Source organism: Solanum stenotomum, chromosome 8, assembly GCF_019186545.1.
Source record: "Solanum stenotomum isolate F172 chromosome 8, ASM1918654v1, whole genome shotgun sequence".
NCBI classification, from domain to species: domain Eukaryota; kingdom Viridiplantae; phylum Streptophyta; class Magnoliopsida; order Solanales; family Solanaceae; genus Solanum; species Solanum stenotomum.
This window is the reverse complement of record NC_064289.1, coordinates 53,161,419-53,183,094: the sequence shown is the minus strand read 5'-3', so window position 1 is coordinate 53,183,094 and position 21,676 is coordinate 53,161,419.

The window sequence follows — 21,676 nt, the reverse complement described above, 5'->3', positions numbered from 1 at the left end:
TTTCTAGATTACAAATTAACTATACAAATCATAAGTGTTAAACTCTATTTTGAACAAAATATACACCTCTAAATATACATTCAACTTAAATTGATTATAGTTAAAAAGGAAATCTGATTTTGAATACATGTTGAACACCATATTCGACCTAAAAAAGCAAAATCAGAGTATGTTTTCGTCATGAAATTACCTCCTGTTGCTATCTCTACAGTCCAATGATCTCGATTGTTTGTGTAGTACCGTCAATTGCTTGATCCATTTTCTGAATTGAGTTACAATGGAGTTCTTACTGTTGAAGACGACGAAGAAGGAAGGGAATTCGAATGGAATAGAACGTGCGTGACTTCAGTGATTTTTTTCCTTTTTTTTCTAACCGAAATTAACGCCTTTTTGTTTATTTTTTTAAACTATCAAAATGTATAAAATAAAAAATGACTAGCGAATATATAGAAAGACACGTCCATAGCAAACTATAATTTTGCTACGGATTGCAATTTTACAAAGTTTGCTATAGCATACAATTAGCAATTTTTTATTTGCTATACGTAAAATTTTCTCAGTTGTTAATAGTTATAGAGTATGAAATATTTTATACAGTTGCTAGTATTTATGTAATTTCCTCCAAATAAATTACAAAGGAAGCATAAGTTAAATGACAACCCTAAAAATGGATATTTATGCACTTCAACCAGACCCAAATCACCTTTTATTGATGCCTTTTTTCACGGCCCACGTAATTGAGATAGACCATTTGCATAATTTTCATATTTGTTCTTGCTCAAGTAAGTTTTATGGTTAAAAAAAATGTAAATTTCACTATTTTAGGAGCTAATTATTTAAATTTATGTTAGTTTATAGTATTACGTTCCTTAATTCAGATACTCAGATATAAGAGGTCAAAATTATGTGTAATGTGTTCTGAATACATTGTATTCAAATGTATTTACATATATCAACTATCTCTATTACCCCTCTCATATCTCGATCATCTCTCTCCTTTCTTGCTCACATCTGTCTCACTTTCACTCGCTTCTCTCCCTGTGTATCTACATTTCATAATGTATCTAGTAACATGTATTAGAGATGAAGTGCTCTGGTACTTCATGGAGAAATTTGTCTTATCTACAAGTCCTCTTATTACTCAGATTTTGTGCTCATGGTTAACTATCACACACACATTAATCATTTGGCTTTTTGACGATCTGGAGATCTTAACTGGACTAATATGATAAGCTATTATTTATTACTCGATTTTCCCGTTCTCCAAAGCGTCATAGATACAAGTAGGGGTGTACATGATCGGATTGGTTCGAATTTTTCAAATATCAAACCAAACCATTTGTGTCAGATTTTTAAATTTATAAACCAAACCAAACCAATAAAACTTTGGTTATTTCAAAAAAATTTGGGTTTTTCTGTAAAGTATTCATACAAACATATAATTTACTTGTAATTCAAATATTTCTTTAGTCCTACCAAAATACAACTATCTAAGGTGTTTCTTAAGAAAATAACACAAAATATGATATGATTAATAACACTAAAATATCCAACAACAAAAAAATAATGAAATCGCGTAAAATAAATATTGCAAATTAACAAGTCATAATGAAAATGATCATAATTTAAAAGTACTAAATCATGCTAAAATAAGTTTAATAAGTATAGTTACATGACTAAATATTAAAGGAAATTAAAAATATATTATGTATTTTAATTATCTAAACCAATGTAAAACTAAAGAACAAATATTCAATATTATTGTCATTCTTAGTGTTGAATTGATTTTCTTTGCATTAGTATTGATTTGATTTTGATTTAAGCTTTATTATAATTACCAATATTTGTGGACTATAATCTTTATTGAAGCATTCATAATTCTAAGTTTCAAACTTGAAATAATATATTAAAAGATAAAAACAATGAAAAAGTATAAGAAATATTTAAAAATTGTATCAAAGTAAATATTTTTATGTATAAAATAAAATTTTAAAATTATATATATAATGTCGGGTTGGTTTGGTCTCGGGTTGTTTTTTTTAGTTAAAACCAAACCAACCCAGTTTTTATTTCCAATACCAAATCAAGTCAAACCAAACGGATTTTTTTTTCGGTTTGACTCGATTTGCGGTTGGGTTCGATTTTCGGTTCGGTTTTGTACACCCCTAAATACAAGACATATAAATTTAAAGTCTTCGAAGTAGATCTAATCAAGGGTGAATTAAGGATGGAGGAGACCAAGTAAGCGTTTGGACATGTGATTTCATCTCATGATTTAAAATAATGAGATGAAATCAGTGTTTAGATATGTGATATCAAATCATGAGATGAAATCTCAAAATTTCCAATAAGTTTGATTTGAGAATTTTAAATCATGATTCCACATTTTTCAAATACAAAATTGACCCTTAAGTTTATATTTTGTAAAAAAAACCCACCGTTTTATATCTACAATATTTTGCGAGAATACCAAAGGAGTGACGAAATATGTACATGATGATATAGTTACTAATGATATTAACCAATAAATGACTTAATAAATAAAATACTCTACAACTCATGTTCAATTTTACTTTTGTATTGAACTAAAGTTCAATCAATAAATGTTGTGATAATGTATTATACTTTTGTCATTAACTTTTGCTTATTTGGTATACGATATATAAATAATTGGGGTAATTTTGATAATTTTCTGTAACGATCCTTTTCGGCCATTATGAGTAGGTCAATGGTGGAAGAAATCAGGCTAGAAAACTTTCTGGTTAGTGACTTGCAAATTTTAAGCTAGGCGATTCTCAGACGGAATCTAAGTAAGGTGAGGTCTAGGGCCATCAAGGAATGGGTGGGGTGATATGTCTAGGCTTGGGTTATATCGTTTTAGTAGCCAAGACATTAAGGAATCCATAAGGCCTTTCAGAATCGAATTCGGTTAAGTAAAACTCACTGTATCGAACTTGTCATGAAGAAATTAGTTTGAAATGTCAAGATTTGAAGGTGTGTTGTGAAATAAGGGTTTAGGGGGAGGATTTACAAGGTTCTGTCTACGTGCAAGCCGCTATAGAAGGCGTCGCGCTGCTATAGCGGGATGAATTAATTCCCCCTTTAGTAGGTGGGCCGTTATGGTGACGCCGCTATTGCGGGATGGGCCACTATAGCGGGGTTGGTCGGGATTTTATGCAGATAAGTCCCAAAAATCTCTTGTTTTTGTAACTTCGTTCATAGAAATGGGAAGAGCGATTTAGGCAGTTTCGTGCAATTTTCCACCCAATTCTTCGCAAAGGTAAGTTAATTACTTCTCCACCTTAGAATCTAGGTTGTTGATCTTGGGGAAGGAGTTTTAAACTTTACTTAATGTTGGAAAGAATACTTGATGGGTAGAATGATCATGGAAATTGCCCGGGTTGGGATTTGGTTATAATCTGAGTTAGGTCATTTTAATTAATTATTATGTTTTATTAATTGTTTAGACCAAGAACAAGTCGGAATTCATAATAAAGGGGAAGCTCCAGTTCTTTAAAGTTTTCAGGGCTTGATTCAAGGTATGTGATAGTTGTTATTTTCTCGTTTATGTTATATGTGTTTGTTAATTGCATCGTTTGTAATACATGTGATACATGATTAGGAAAGTTTAAATGCATAATGTGAAATGCAAGAGGTTGTCAATCGCGTGCAATCAATGTGTTATATGAGTGTACATGTGTGATTGTTTGATTGTGATTATGATTATGTTGTATTTTGATGCTTGGGATTGGGTACCATGGCCGTATACTAACATCTGAAACGGGTACCTCTCTGGTACACTAACTTGGGAATGGTACCATGATGGTATATTAACTTGGGATCAAATACCACATTGATACATTAATCGTGTGTATGAGTGAGTTCCATGAGAGGACCAGACTGGCTTGTTGTGTTGCGATGGTTCATGTTGTTATGCATACAAATTACGGACTATGTTAAATTATGTTGTAATTGTGTAGTATGTGCTTCTAAATTGTGGGTTTCTGTCTATATTTTGTATGTTAATACTGCACTTGCTCTCTCTTGTTGAGTACAATGCATCTTCAGGCAACTGCTTTGCGACTTCAACTGTGAGACACCAGAATCTGAATCCAAGGATAAGCCACTTCCTCTGGAATGCTATGAATTCCTCTTATCTTCTTAGTCCATTATTCGGACTCAAACATTCTAGACTTAATTTTCGGGGTTGCATCTCCTATCCTAGACTGAAGATGTTTTGTAACTATAGCTTTCAGGTTCTAGGAAGTTTTATTTCGTATTTGGTTTTCTTTGTTAAATTTGAGTTTTTGGAAACTCAATCTTTTCATTATTTTAAGATTATTTTCTTAGTATTTTATATCATGACTTAATTCTTAATTTGTTGTTGGGTTATGCTTGGGTTGTTAGTTGGTTCTTCCACCGGAGGATTAGTGTGGGTGTCACTCACGACCGGTCAAGATCGTGTCATTTGGACAACTTATGGGAGTTTTATGTTTATAAGCAAATAATACAACTCAAAATTCAAATTGCATGTTCAAACAAAATTTCAACTTCATCCCATATGATTTCATATCATGATTTCATTTTTCATAGTCAAACAAACCCTAAAACCTTGAGAGATTCAACCATTTTTAAGGATTTAATACTGGAGCATGTTCCATTGACTCTTCTAAATTTAACGAAATCGCGCATATTGACATGTTTTTTTTTTCTGACGATTGGTATGAGAAATTGTGTTGATTGGATGAACTAGAAGAGATATGGGAGCTTACAATTCTGAAATTAAACTGGAAAAAACTAAATCATATTTGTCTGCAAACTTGGATTATTCCATCACTAATAATGAGATTGCTCTCACCGGAATTATTGTTTATGTTTAGTATGTTTAATTTTTTATTTTTACTATATTATATGTTAAACTTGACGCAGCTATAAGAGACAATCACATCACAACCACTTTCCTAATTTTGGCATTGTACAAGTTTTGTGGCACTAGTATATACACATTAGATAACAAAAAGCTATAAACAGTATCAGCGATATATAAAATTAGAATAACCTTATTTTTGCACGTTAAACTAAATAATCTCGAAAGCAAGTAGGGTCTAAGAGAAAATTGAAACATATAATAATACATAATAAAGGGACCAAAGTAGGCACAAAAAAACGGGAGAAGATGGACCTCTTCAGGATGAACTCCCGTCTTTGTATTAATTATCTACTTCCACTTTTTGTATATATTACTATTTTTTTATTCGTCGTCAAGAGATTAAGGCGTGAAAAAGATTCATTCCTTGTAGATAGATCCCAATATTTATTTTGATCTCTAGTTGAAAGCCTCTTGTATTTGACTATTTCAAGGCAAGACATTGATTTTTCTGTTGGATATGTCAACAGATTTAAAAAATCACCAAGAAACCCCCACATTTGAAAGTTGTAAAGAGGATTCTGAAATATAAGAACTCAACATCATCAAATATGAGTCTATATTGATCGATTATATTGAAGTCGATTTTGGTGGCGATATGAATGATCGAATATCTACATCAAGATATGTATTTTTTTATGGTGGAACAAGTATTTCTTGGTGCAACTAGAAGTAAGAAATTGTTTCTTTGTCGACTACGAAGGCAGAATATAAAACAACTCATATACTGCTCAAGAATCTGTATAGCTCCAAAGACTTGCTCGAGATAGCATCTATTTATATCAAAGTCAACTGGGATTTTTGTAGACAATCAAAGTGCCATCAAGCTCGCAAACAATTCGATTTTTCATTCAAGAACTAGGCACTTGGAGATGGAACATCATTTCATCTGAGAAAAAGTTCTTGATTGAACTATAAATACTTTAGAAGTACTAAGTAGGGAGAATATTCATGACATATTCACCAACTCACTTTCTAAAGTTTCATTTGAGTTCTTCCGCAACAAGATTGTGGTAGTTTTCAACAAATCATTTGAAGGGTGTGTGTGAAAAAAGTTAAAGTTAATATTTGAAATCTCATAGATTTTTGTAGAACATTTAAAGAAATAACTAGATATTCTAGAGAATTGCTAGAGGATAAAGTTTGTTAAAATTTTATTATACATATATCTTGGAGAGTTTCTAGAACCATCCATAGACAAGTATAAATAGGGATGGTCTTGGTACATTTATAATCAAACCAATTCAAAATGTCTTCTTCCATAATAAAGTACTCTATTCACATTCACCCTTCTCCTTTTTAGCTTCCTCTTCTTTAGCTGGATTTTTTTATCCTAGTTATAGATGAATTTTTCAATCCTAGTTAAAGATGCTAATAGAAGTTCTTCCCATTTGCTTTTCTTTTGTTATTCTCCATCCACAAAATTCATAAAATGACATATTTTCTCAAATTTTACCAATCAAAATGGAAAAAATTTCAAGAGAATTTAGCAAGATAATTGACAGGTATACTACTATTGCAAGAGTTTAACCAATATCAAAATCAAGTCAAAAACAAAATTTCTTAGCAATGATTCATAAAACTACCACTGATCTAATTCATCTCTTTGGGCTGTGAATTTTTTTTTTTTGCACCTTTTATATTTATCATCTTTGATTGTTTCAATTTGAGATGTTGCTCCTCATAATGTTCTTTGAGCTTGATAATTTTTTCAATTATGGCAGTCCAATAAGTAACACCTTGCCTTTAATGTTAGCCAAATGTAGGATTCTCAAAGAAATCTGAGGTTTTAGCAGCTGGACAAGAGCTTAGCGGAGAAGCTCGAGTTATTCAACTATGATGGATGAAAAGATAGAAGATAAAGAATAGAATTCCATCGGAAAGTGTACTTGTATATTCAATTGTTGATTCAATCTGTAGTGATACAATGCCTTATGTAGAAATGAGAAAGAATCGTTTCTTGCTAACTGCTTCTAACTAATCCAACAATATAACTAACTATTCATAAGGCAAAACTAACTAACTTGACCAGCTGATTCATTTATTGTGTAACAGTACTCCCTGTTGCAAACAGATCCTTGACCTCAAGGATCTAAATGAGGAAACAATCAATGCATTAAAGAATTCCCAAGTAGCATGATCTACTGACTTCTGCTTCGACTACCATCAGCAATTGATTCGCAATGTTGTTCAGACTTCAGATGATCCTTAGCTGTAATTCTCTTAGACATTTTCCCACCTTCAGCACCAAGGTTAAATCCATTTCCACAACATTCATGTGTATGACTGCAAAAGGTCGTTCATTTTTCCCAGATGGTGCAGTCACTTCAACTGTCGGACTCGTATTACTGAATAAAGGGTAGGAGAGTGGAAAAACATAAACAACTGATTGCCTTCATTCTCCATTTCCGCCCAAAAGATGTCGAGCTCGTCTTTCCAAGTGAAGACGTAGAAAACTGTAACAGTGGAAACTGAGTGCATTCTTTTCCCTTGAGATCACCCTTGTTCCCAAGAATGAAATATGAACTAGAGATTTGATAATTGATGACTTCTAAATGTGTAACATTGTGATAGTTCACAAGGTACGTCATGTTTCTCCCCAATATTTACGCAAGTGTACGTGATCGCGCAAGTAATAAAGATTCTTAAAGAAACGAGTTATCGTTCCCAAGGGACTTATGACCAATTTATATTAAACACTCACTTCTATAAATAAAAGTAACAGTAACCTTTACAAGAGTTGGTGATTGATTGTTAACTACTACTACTTTCGCAATAAATAAAAGTAACCAAGATTGAACGACTTAAAGATGATGTTTCAAGCAAGTAAAAGACAACTCCAGGGCTGCAACATGTATTGAATCTCATGTATCATATTATCGGCTTAGAACTAATTTCAGTTGTCAAGTTACTGATTTATAGGGTTAATTATATGAGTGGGGCTACACACCTCTCGTCGCCTACTCCAGTTAGCTATCTAACTACATCGTTGAGCAGGGATAAATAGACTAACTGGCGAGCATTTATATTTCATCCTATTTCGTAACCAAACAAGGTGTTCGTCTGGGCGTCACTCCTGAACACTAATCACCTCAATCTAATGGGTGGACCGAGCTCTCTATATTCTCTGGTCTATCTAATCCCGCTTCTCTCGATTTTAAGATTAGACAATATATTTATATCATGGTGATCAAGCATAAAATACTAAAACAAGAATATAGAAGTAACTTATATTGACAACCAAGAATTAATTAAAAAAAGCCTTTAATAAACAACAATTCATTCATAGCTACAACCCCAGAACTAGGGCGTTTAGCCACTCATACTATTAGAAAACCACAAAATACAATTGTTCATGCGATTTCCGAAAAAATAAAAGAGTTAGAACATCAAAACCTATTACAAACGTAGATACTTGCTCTTGCACACCAATAAAATGTCGAACCCTAACAATGGAGCCCTAAGGGTGTATTTATAATAGTTAGGAACAATAGAGTCGAATTCTACTTCAACTAGGAGTCCTATTTAAATCAACTTTAGCCAAAACACCGCACAAGACTGGGGCATCGCGCCCAATTCGCTCTTGGCAGGCTGGCACGCCGCGCTGCCAGTGAGACCAAAAGTGGCCTCAGTCAACTGGAACTTGGCGCGTTGCGCCAGTGGTGCTGGGGCGTCGTGCCTGGTTTTTGCTCCTGGCGTCGCTTTTCATCTTTAACTCATTTTTCTTTCTTGACTCAATCACTTCCCTTAGGAACCCTGCAAAATTGCTAATCATGTATGTTAGTATGCAATCATCGCAATCTTAAGCCAAAATATGCTAGTTAGATTAGTGAATGTCCTAAAACTTACGTTAACGATGGGTAATTTATAGTATTTGGGCATATAAATATGCCCAAGATCACGTCATATGGTCATACATTCTCATCCTCAACATTATTGCTTTCTTGCTCCCGATCATATCCTAAGTTGACAATGATAGAAAACCATCAATCCACACTTTTAGTCTTTCCTCTGCAATTAGAAAGATCGATTTTCAATCTCTTCATTATGGCAAGTCTTCTTATTACTCTCCAAGTTTAACCATAAATCGCAGGAAGTCAAGATGTTGGAAACAATTGTATCAAAATGAGATTGCCATGAGAGTACTTCTTTCCAATCACCATCCAAGGATTTTGTACCCACATGACTGTTATCATTCAAGAAAAACCAACCAAGATGCATATTTTCAAAAGTCTCGATATCACTCTCCTTATCTATAAAGAATGCATCAGAAAACAAGTCTTCCAAAGCTTCAGTTTTATTGCTTTTTTCAATGGTGTCACTAAACAGAGAATTTATATCTAAATCTCTTTTAGGCATTTCATCAAGAACCTTGGAAGTATATGATGTCTTCTTGATAGAAGTTTCTTGTGGGTAGAAATGAGAAAGATTAGAGAATTCAAAACTAACCAGCTTCTTTGGGGAATCTGCCCCAAATCTTTCCACTAACGCTACTACATATTCATTCCAACTTGGTGGTTGAATGTATTGCTTGTATTTCATAAAGGACAAGTGTCACCGAACAGGTTCACCTTCTAACTGTAGAGCAGTAATGTTAATCTTCTCCTCCACGCATAGGAATGCTCTCCATATTGAAGAATTGATCCATTCTAAACAACCAAAATCTCATATCTTTTCCAGAAAACTCCAATGTCAACCCTCGAGGGTAATGTGAATTCTGATTACTGAAGTTACTGTGTGATTGTTGCTCTGAATGCCATCCACCCACAAGTATTTTGTCTCCTCATATGGGTATTTTATCCCTTTCATTCGCTCCATTTCTTGCCATTAGTTCTTTAATTTCAAGCACTACTTGATCCAATTTTTAAACATTTGAAACTTTCTTTGCTAGAGTACCAATTTCCAATAACATTTTCTGTATCATTTCTGAAGGTTTACAGAGTTGTTTGTAGAAAAACAGAAGATTAATCTTTCATAGATTTGAGAAGAAAAAGTTATGTTCAATAAAGTTGTATCACAGTTATTTATACATGTACTTCTCATTCTATTCTTAGATCTAGAATGTAACTAACTAACAACTTTATAACAAATTAACTAACTCCTAATTTTAAACTTGAAGAGTAGTTACAGACTCTTATTTCTGTCAACACTCCCCCTCAAGCTTGGAGGAGCAAATATGTTTAGAACTCCTAAGTTGGATAATAAGAGCTCATGTTGTACTCTATTTAGTCCTTTGGTTAGAACATCAGCTGGCTGACTTTGAGTTGGTATATAACTGATGTTGATTAACCCTTGTTGCAGCTTCTCTCTAATGAAATGACAATCGATTTCAATATGTTTGGTACGTTCATGATAGGCTGGATTGGCTTCTAACTAAATTGCAGATTTTCTATCACTGTATATGTTTACTGGAAGAGTTATTTCAGTATCCAAACTCCTTAGCAGCCCTACTAACCATACTAACTCATTTATAGTAGATGCCAAACTTCTGTACTTAGCTTCAGCTGAACTCCTTGATATTGTTGTTTTCTTCTTAGCCTTCCAAGATACCATAGACTCTCCTAGCTTGATCACAAATCCAGTCACAGACCTCCTTGTAGTAGGACATGCTGCCCAGTCTGCATCATAATAGGCTGTGATTTCAGTGCATGAACTGCTGGATAACAACACCCCCTGGCCTGGTTGTTTATTGATGTACTTGACTACTCGTAGTGCAGTATCCATGTGAGATATTTTAGGTTGCTGTAAGAACTGACTTAATGTTTGCACACTAAATGAAATATCAAGTCTAGTCATGTTCAAATATAGAAGCTTTCCAATCAACTTTTGATAGGCACTTGGATCTACAAGCTTGTCTCATTGAGTGCCTGATGGCTTAGCACCAGATAATCCAACTTCAGCAATTAGTTGGAGTACATATTTCCTTTTATGCATAAACATTCCAGCTTCACACATTGCAAACTCTATTCCAACAAAAAATCTTAATTCTCCCAAATCCTTCATCTTGAACACTTGTTGTAAGGCTTCTTTTGTTTCCTTAATCAGCTCAAGACTACTTCTTGTAACCAAGATATCATCAACATATACTAAAATTATTGTAGTTCCTTCAGAGGTTTTTCTTGTAAATAGAGAATGATCATGCTGACTTTGATTGAAACTGAGTTTTTGTAATGCCTCTTTAAGCTTTTAATTCCATTGTCTAGGTGCTTGTTTAAGACCATATAGAGACTGTACCAGTCTGCATACTTTCTTCTCCTCCTGACTGGTAAATCCTTGTGACAAGGTCATATATATTTCATCATGTAGACCACCATTTAGAAAGGCATTGGATACATCCATTTGATGAGTGTGCTATTTCCTTGTCACAGCTAAAGCTAGGATAGTTCTTACAGGCACCATCTTTACCACAGGTGAAAAAGTTTCTTTGTAATCTATCCCCTCTTTCTGACTGTATCCTTTTTCCACTAACCTTGCCTTATACCTCTCTACTTCACCAGTAGACTTGTATTTTATTTTGTAGATCCACCTACAACCAATTGCAATCTTTCTTTTAGGCAATTCAGACAATTCACAAGTATTGTTACTTTGCAAAGCATGTATTTCAGCCTTCATTGCTTCTATCCACTTTGGATCTTTACTAGCTTCTGCATATGTTGTTGGCTCTTGCAGCATAGATGTTGAAGCTATTAAAGTTTGATAAGGTTTAGACAAATTAGTGTAAGCCACACAATCAGAAATGGGAAATTGTACTTCCTTGTTAATGTTTAATGATACAAAATCCTTCATCCATATAGGTGGATAAACTCCTCTTGTAAACCTTCTTGTAACCACTGGCTCTACATTTTCTTGACTTTCATTATCCTCAGGATCAGTTCCTTCTATCATCTGATCTAACACAGGATCATGCTCAGATTCTTCTGGCATATCTCTTTCTTCTTCATACTCTGACCTTATGTTGACATCTCTTGTGACACTGTCACTCCAGTCAAAGTTCAGCATTTCCAGACTCATGTCATTTACAAAAGGACCAGCATCATCTGTTGACAATCCGGATATAAATGGAAACACATACTCTTGAAACTTTACATCTCTACTTACAAAGACACTCTTGAAAGCCAAATCAAGCAATATATACCCTTTTTGAGTCTTTGAATAACCCATAAGAACTGAGGCTTTGGACCTGGATGATAATTTGTCACTTTCTGATAAGACCTTAGCATAGCACAAACACCCTAGTACCCTTAGATGTGTTAGCATTGGCTTATTTTCATAGAGTTTCTCATATGGAGATTGTCTTCCTAGTACCTTACTAGGCATCCTATTTATCAAATATGTTGCTGCAAGCACACACTGCCCCCAATATATTAAAGGAATGTTGCATTGAAACCTTACTGCCCTAGTAACCTCTAACACATGTCTATGCTACCTTTCTGCCACTCCATTTTGTTGTGGAGTGTAAGGACAAGACCTTTGATGTATTATTCCTCTATCTTTGAACATCTTTGTACACACAGAATTTCAAACTCTGACCCATTATCAGATCTTACCTTCTTTACTACTTTACCAAATTGAGTTCTAACAAACTGCAAAAAATATGACAAAGTAACACATACATCTGACTTATTTTTCAACATAAACAGCCAAGTCATTCTTGAGTAATCATCAATCACTGTAAGAAAGAATCTATTACCATCAAAAGTATATTGTTTGTATGAACCCCATACGTCCAAATGAATCAAGTCAAAACAGTCAGTACTCTTAATACTACTACTTGGAAATACAGCTCTTGTTTGTTTTGCACAAGGACACGCATTACATTTATTCAAAGCTTTGTTCACAACCTCTGGACTAACAGAAAATAACCTGCTCAATGCATGAGATGACATGTATCCTAATCTTTTATGCCATACATTCACTTTTTCTTCTGATAACTGCTTTGCTTCTTTTCCTTTTCCTTCTGCCAAACAGGACTGAAATTACACCTGACCCTGTGTAAGATTCTTCAACAGCAACTACAATCCATCATCTTCCTTACCAATCTCCCTCACCTTGCTAGTGTAGAGTTCCTGAAACACACAGAAATGTGGAAAGAAAGTGACTGAGCATCTTAACTCCTTTGTCATCTGACTAACTGACAACAAATTGTAATTGAACTCTGGAATGTGAAATACATTTGTTATTACACTTCTAGGGGAAATTGAGCAGGATCCAGTGTGAGTTACATAAGCTACTTCACCATTAGGCAAGCTTACAGGTTTTGGATCCTTGACATTCACTATAGACTCATTAGTTAACATACCAATATTAGAGTTCATATGGCTGGTGGCACCTGTGTCTATAATCCATATCTCACTATGTTCAGAAACTAATAGAGCTTTACCTGCTGAATTAGCTGAACTCCATAAGTTGCACTCCCTGATATGTTTCCACAATCTTGATTCTGGTTAAGCATCTTCAGAATTTGACTGTATTAGTCTTTGGTGAAAGTATAGCCTTGCAGATGATTCTCAATTTCACCTACTGCACTAGTGTTAGCTTGTGATCTTTGACCCTTATCATGAGTGGCATTCCCATAGTTGAATAAAGGATCATTTGACATCCCATCATATGCATTTTTTCTTATAGTATTAAATTCACAGTCATGTAAGCATTATGACCTGCTCCATTATTCATTTTTCTCTTCGACTTAAAATCAGGAGGGTATCCTATCAACTTGTAGCATTGTTCTTTAGAATGCCCTTTGCATCTGCAGAATTCACACATCAACCCCAAGGTCTTCTTGAACCTGTTATATCCTTGGTTGTTAGACTAACCTCCAGTTCTTGAATACATTGCTAAGGGATCAACCCCAGTAGAACAGATGGAGTTCAGTCTTATATTAACACCACTGGAAGTCAATTTCTGACACTCATCATTCACCACCATAGCATAGGCCTGATTGACTCCAGGAACTGGATTCATCAACAAAATTTGACTTCTTGCCTATCCAAATGACTCATTCAATCCCATCAGGAATTGATAGAGCTTTTGTCTATTTAGATGTTCAATAAAATCTCTCGATCTCTCACAATCACATCCAGGAGATGGCATCAAAGTTTCATATTCATCCCACAATCTTTTAAGCTTTGTAAAATACACAGACACATAATATGTACCTTGTTGAAGTGTTACAATTTCTTTATGCAAACTGAAAGTTCTTGACCCATCCAGCCGATCGAATCTTTCTTTCAAGTCACTCCAAACCCCTTGGGTAGATGTTGCAAATGCCACTCTTGCTAACAGACTTTTGGACATAGAATTTAGAAGCCAAGAGAGAACTATCGCATTTACTCTTTCCCACTGACCTCTTAACTCTGCACTCACATCATTCTTCCTACAGGTTCCATCCACCAACCCAATTTTGTTTCTTCCAAGCAATGCCAAACGAATGGATCGACTCCACACAGCATAGTTTTCGATCCCAAGGAGTTGAAAAAAGATGAGGTTAACCCTACTAACATCAGCAGGACTTAAGTACAGAGGATGATTATAATCCACTACTTGATTTGCAGGAATCATTGGTGTGGTATTTCTATGACCAGGAACTCCACCATTACCGATCTCAGTCTCTTGGCCACCATTGTTTGCCAATGATCTTGCTATTTTTCTTGATTTGTATCGCGGAAGCTTGATGATTCTTTCAGGTTCTGATCTTCAGAAATCTGATGAATTTTCCAGACTCTAATCTTCAGAAATTTGATCTTATGCACCTGATCTACTCAAACTTTGATCAAGGCTCTGATACCATGAAGGTTTACAGAGTTGTTTGTAGAAAAACAGAAGATTAATCTTTCATAGATTTGAGAAGAAAAAGTTATGTTCAATAAAGTTGTATCACAGCTATTTATACATGTACTTCTCATTCTATTCTTAGATCTAGAATGTAACTAACTAACAACTTTATAACAAATTAACTAACTCCTAATTTTAAACTTGAAGAGTAGTTACAAACTCTTATTTCTGTCAACAATTTCACGCAATTCTCATTTGCTCTTGCTGATTTTATCATTGTTGCCAAGGATTCTTATGGCTCTGATACTAATGTTAGCCAAAATGCAGGGATTCTCAAAGGAATCCGAGGTTTTAGCAGCTAGACAGGAGCTTAGTGGAGAAGCTAGCTAGAGTTATTCAGCTATGGTGGATGAAAAGATAGAAAATGAAGAATAGAATTTCATCGAAAAGTGTACTTGTATATTCAATAGATGATTCAAACTATAGTGATACAATGCCTTATATATAAATAAGAAAGAATCGTATCTTGCTAATTGCTTCTAACTAATCCAACATCATAACTAACTACTCATAAGGCAAAAAACTAACATGACCAGGTGATTCATTTATTGTGTAACATTTAATTGTTAGCTCCTTGTAGTTGTTAAATAATGTCAATATTATGGTGACTTCCTATTTTAATTGTTTCCTTCTGTTATCTTTGTTTTCTATATTTAATTATTTTTATTTTGATTACTCAGGTTTTCTTTTAGATAAATTAAAAGAATTAAATTAGAGAGCAATCAACTCTTCATGTATATAATTGTTGGGGTTGAATCTAACAATTGGGAATTATAGTGAAGACAATAGAGGACTGCATATCAAATTAGAGTAAATTTTAGATCAATTCTAAACTAAAATTATGTTGCTGAAATTTCTATACATACAACAAGTTAGGTGATTGTCAGGATTTCTGATCAAATTCCCACGATTTTCAGCCAAGAATGTGAAAATAGGTTAGCAATTCATCATAATTTGTGACAAAAATACCGAGGATTACCATAACTTACTATTACCACAACTCTTGTGATTGAAATCTTTATGAGTCATTAAATTTTGAGGACAACTAACTTATTACATATGCTAGTCTCGTTATGGTAACAAAATTCTGAAGAATTGCTAGAGTTTGACTACAAATTTTGACTGATCACTAGAGTTTTAACTGTAATTCTGAAAAATTGTTAGAATTGGCTATTAAGACTGACACGTTGCCACAATTTGTTGTGTAAAATTTTACCAACATGTTAGTACTTTACTTCATTTTTGTTTATATTTTTTTAATAAGTACTTTTTATTAGGTTTAACACAACCGCTCAAGTTTCACGGGCCAATGATTTTACTTGAGACGGAATTAGAAGACTCATTGTTAAATGGGCTCTAAAGAATCTTAATTCAACTTTCTCAAATCACAAGCTAGAATGGACCATGTCCATATTGACGGTTCTAGTAATTTGATTGTAGTACATGAGTTGTGGCAACATATATTAAACTCTTAGGGCTACAACTTGACTGTCTAAACGGAAAAGAGCTTGATATACCTCTTTAATTTGTGATTTACAGTTAATATATTTTTTGTCATAAATGATTCACTTATACATTACACTAATGACCTAGTCCATATATTAGGGCCTTTTCCCTAGTTCATATAAACTACAACTAGTTCTACTATTCACGTCTAAGTCCTTGTTAATAGGGTAAACAACACAAATTTCACTATTTTAAAAGCTAATTACTTAGATTCATGCTAATTTTCAATATTATGAATCTTACTAGAATTTAGAATTTTGATATATGTATCTGGCACATCTAGATATATGGGGTCAAAATTAGGTGTAATTTATTCTAGATACATTGTATCTAAGTGGATTCACATGTATTTGACTCTCTCGCTCCCCTCTCTATATGTATCTATATTTCATAATGAACCTAGTATCCAGATATATACATGTATCTGGTGTAATTCGCATGTATCTCAGATACATATACTACCCCGCTCGCCTCTTTCCTTCTTTGCTCGCCTCTCTCCCTATTTTAGTGTATCTGGTAGAAAAAATACATATATCTAAGTGTATCTGACTTGAAATTTATATTAATTTATTAATTAGTGAGATAATATATTATTATTTCAAACTAGGGAGAGAATTAGCTACTGGTAGTCATGTGATGGTGGTGGTGATTCAGCGAAGAACAAGAGGTGAAACTTTTAAAAATTATATTAAATATAAACAATAGTTGTAATACAATTCAAATTGAATATTATACATTGTTATAAATTTGATAGTTTTTTTTTTAAAGTAAATATAATACATTTCTACCAACGTAAACTAATTTAAATAGTACTGAAATATTTGAAATTTACCTATAATATATACTTATAATACATTATCTATGTAAATTGACAATTCCTAATTCACTCACTTTATAGGGTTGGATCCTTCCTTCTAATGAACAACATATCTATAATTCTTTTCTTCTATATGAAGCAGTCGTTGGTTTGTAGAGTTTTTTTTCTTCTTCTTATAGTCAAGTGTCTTTCACTCTTGCTCTAAATTACTATGTGCTTATTTAAAGCTTTTCATCGTTATGAAAAGTTTGTTGGAGGCCGGCATAATCAACATTATCTTCAAATTGTAGTTGATGACTTTTAAGCACATCTAAACTATTTATAATCGCTAGTTACAAAATTAAACTAGGATTAGATTCACCTTCTTATAAGCTAGGAAGAGCTAATATATGCATTTGATTTTTCTCTACATATTGGTATTTCAGGGGATAATTAGAGAGAGATGTGAAAGTACCTTTCATATAAATTATATTATGTATATAAGATTAAATATGTATTTCATGTGTATATATTTTATATAGAGCCCCCTCAACACAAGTAAGGTGTATGGGAGTTCAGAGCTTAGTAAAGCAAGTGTCGCCTCCAGGGGCGGCTCTGCCTTATAAAAGTTAAGGCATGTGCCTTAGGCCCCCAATTTTGGAAGGCCTCAAATTTTTATCAAGAATAAATTATGTGTTATTTTTTTATTAAAAAAATTAATTATTTATAATAAAAAGTATATATATATATATTTATTATATTTCTTTTCTAACATTCACATTATTTATTTTTTTAAACTCATTTTTGCTTAAAGTTTGTCAACTTATTGCTTATAGAATTGTGCTAACAATTCATATAATGATTGCTTTAATAAAATAATATTTTTCAACGTTAATTGATAAAATTTTACCTAAAACTAATCATTTTAAATAAAAAGAAGTACTCGAAAAAATCATTTATAAAAAAAATTAAGTAATAATTTGCATCTAAATAGTTATAAAAATAATTTTTAAAATAAATATATATGAAATTTGTTAGGCCTCAATTGAAATTTTGCTTTAGGCCCCCAATTACGTTGAGCCGTCCCTGGTCGCCTCTCATTTTATTTTATTTTTGTCGCCTCTCATATTTGATTCGACCTATTCATATGTGATTCATACCGAAGAGCTAGCATGCCTTTCTTGAACTCCCTCAACGAAAATCCTAGCTCCGCCCTTGGTCTCATCCCCACCCACCCAACGTCTCCACCCCCTCCCCCTCAACTCTCACTCTTCACCCCATCTCATTTTCATAATGTTTTGCTAGCTTATATATAAAAGCTCTTTTACTTACTTACCAAACATTAGAAACTCGCTTGTTTTACTTTCACTTTTCAAATTTTTTAATTTATTTTGTTTTCGAAGAATTCTTAAAATAATCTCATTTAAATTAAAATGCATGTTCAAATTTTATTTTTATTTTTTTAATTTAAATTCTAAATATTAACTGTAAAAATGATGACCAAACATAACTTCCATCCAACTCCAATTCCAACTTAAAAATTTTTAAAGTGATTTTTATTTATTTTCATGGCCAAATATTAACAAGGAAAAGTTTCACTTCTATTTCTTGACCAAACTATTATTGAGTGCTTGTTATTATTGCAAGTTGATTGACAATGATTACACTATTACATTTTCTGTACGTTTTATAAGAGTAATTAACTAAATCTATTCTATATATTTCTATTTGGCAAGTTGTGCATATTCAAATGTCAAGTTGGAGATGGTCACTTGCATTGATATCAATTGATTTTAAAATTCAAAACACTCACAAATTGAGCAGAAGGATAATCTCTGTGAGAAAAATCTTATTGATGCATGGGACAACAAAATGGAATAAAGAACAATGGGAAGTGTTGCAGGTATGATCTCAAGACACTTTACACGCACCTCAATTAATTTCATAAAATACATGTTAATTGTCACCTTGACCAGCAACAGATTTCCCTGGTATATTATACAAGCTAGATTGTGAAGTTCTATAACTATATTGTGAAGTTCTATATATATCAGTTAAAAGGTAACTATAAATTTAACTACAATTCAAAAAGTTGGATTAATAACCTAGAAAACAAGATCACAAGCATTCTTCTATAAAAAGTGGGATTAATATTTCACATTATTACATCACAATAAGGTGATTCATACTGATGGAATAATTTTAATGTCACTATACCGCGCGCCTGCTGATTAAAAAAAACAGTATACCAAATTTGTCCTAATAGTCAAATTTGTCATAGTAAACCTTCAAATCATATAAACAACCAAAAGTCGAAGAGAAGAACAAACATAACCCTACAATATTTCAAACAAGTTTATAACTTATATAAACTAATTAATGTTGGTAAATGGATTTAATACTCAGATCACTTAAAAGATAAGTAGACATAATCAATTGTCTATTGATATATATGTGGACTACAAAAACATGGAAAATATATAGCAAGTAACCTACTATGATGCACCTAAACAATGAACATTTTATAGCAAGAAATTTCTAGCTATAGTTGAATAATTCCCTATTATTGACGATCGACATCATTACTCATACTAAAACTATATATAAATTATTAAATATCATGTTAAACCCTTTTGCAAATTAAATATGTAAATTACAAAAGGCAGAAAAAACATTACCTTAAGACCACCACCATGACTTTTTGTTTAGAATGATAGTCATATGTTAGATGATGCAGCATCATCAAGATTCCCAAAGAGAGAAGAGAAGAGATTTGAACTATATTATATATATATATATCCAATATTCAACCTAAATATATAATTAAATAATTCTCCCTTCAAGTTTTGTGAATCTTGATGATGTTGCATCCTCAAACACTGACTGATGAAGAAAACCTTATTCTTGAGAGTGTCCAAATGACATGAAAAAAAGTGTTAAAAAATGAAGAGGAGAAGTAGGTCGATCGATTGGCTAATAATCAAAGTTAAAGGAGTTCAACTGAATCCCCTTCGTATGGAAATTATAATGTACAAACCTAATATGAGAGACTTTTTTGTGTTTTAATTTTTTGAATTATCTTGTTAGAATTTCTGACTCGGTCACTAATTTTTTGGGTATATATTGAGGAATTGGGCTTGGGAAAGGGTCATAGTAAAGGGTAGAAGAGAAGTTTAAGAGATTGATGAGAGATTTGAATTTTATTGGAGATTGGGATAATGACACTAAACTATATATATAATTGAATGATCCTATTTAGTGAAGTGATTATGTAGGGAAGGTCAGGTTAGGGGTAGGGATTATTGTACAAATTATTTTTTGTAAGAAAAAAATATAATACTCAACTTAGTTAAAGTATTAATAAAAAGGGGGTTGAGTTTTGTCTAAGTATCACAAAAATCACTAAACATTTTTTGTTACCTCATTCAGCTTAGCTTGAGTATTATATGAAATGGGTTTTTTGTTTTACTTTAATGCTTTTTACGAAATATTTTTATTTTTATACATAACATATGATCTGGAAAAAAAAATTATTTCTTTTATACAAATTGTAATAGGGTAAGAGATCCCGTTTTCTCAAATTAAATATTTTTTCCATACACAATTACAAAGGGTGGAGAATTAATTTTGTAGGTCACTTACAAACTTTTTTTTTTAGCTTTATGTCCGTTTTTATAAGAAATCTTTATTTTTGTGTAAAAAATTGAAAACTTCTATTTATTTTACGAGTGATCAAGAGATCTTAGCTCCTTGTTAATTAAAAAATGTTTATCTATTAGTCTATCTAATAATACGTGTATTATCACAGTAGAAAAGTTTAACACCTTGTGAAATCGAAAGGGGGACAAGAAAAGCTAGGCCCAAAACCTTTGATCCTTCTTTCTAAATGGTGGTGCCTGAGGCACCTCATCTTCTGATTTTGTCGTCGCTCATTCCTGTTAGGCTGAAGTATTTGCCCCTTTTTTATATACCAATAATCAAGTATATATCTATGTGTTAAACATTAATAAAATAAAGTCTGATGTAGGCAAAAAAGTGATTGAGGTGGACCAAGCCCATATGGCTTCACGTGGGCAGCAATTAAACAAGTGTTTTAAAACTAAGGAAAAACGTTTTGGAAAATTTAGCTAAATGTACCGTTCAATCATCTAATTTATTAATATAATCCAAGTATATACGAAAAAGGGTTAAAATTGCCTCTGAACTATGCAAAATAGACCACTTATATTCTCCATTACATTTTGGGATCAAAAATACCCCGCAGTTATCCCAGGAGACCACAAATACCCTCAAGAGTTAACACCCCAATTTTTTAGTGATGTGGCAAGCCACATGGGACTAATCCCTCCACCTAAGCATTGTCAGGTAAGATTCACTACAAAAGAACTTGACTTTTAATGGCGACAAAGTCGCCACAAAATCCCAAAATATTGCCACTAAAGGTTATGAGTGATTTTTAGTGGCGACTAAGGCTCCAACAACCATTCGCTATTAAAACCTATTTTTCAACAAAAAAATATGATAATTAATTTTCGATTGCGACCTAATTTTCTAAAATAAATAACTTGCAATATCCATATTAAAAACATCCAATATTATTACGAAAAATAATCAAA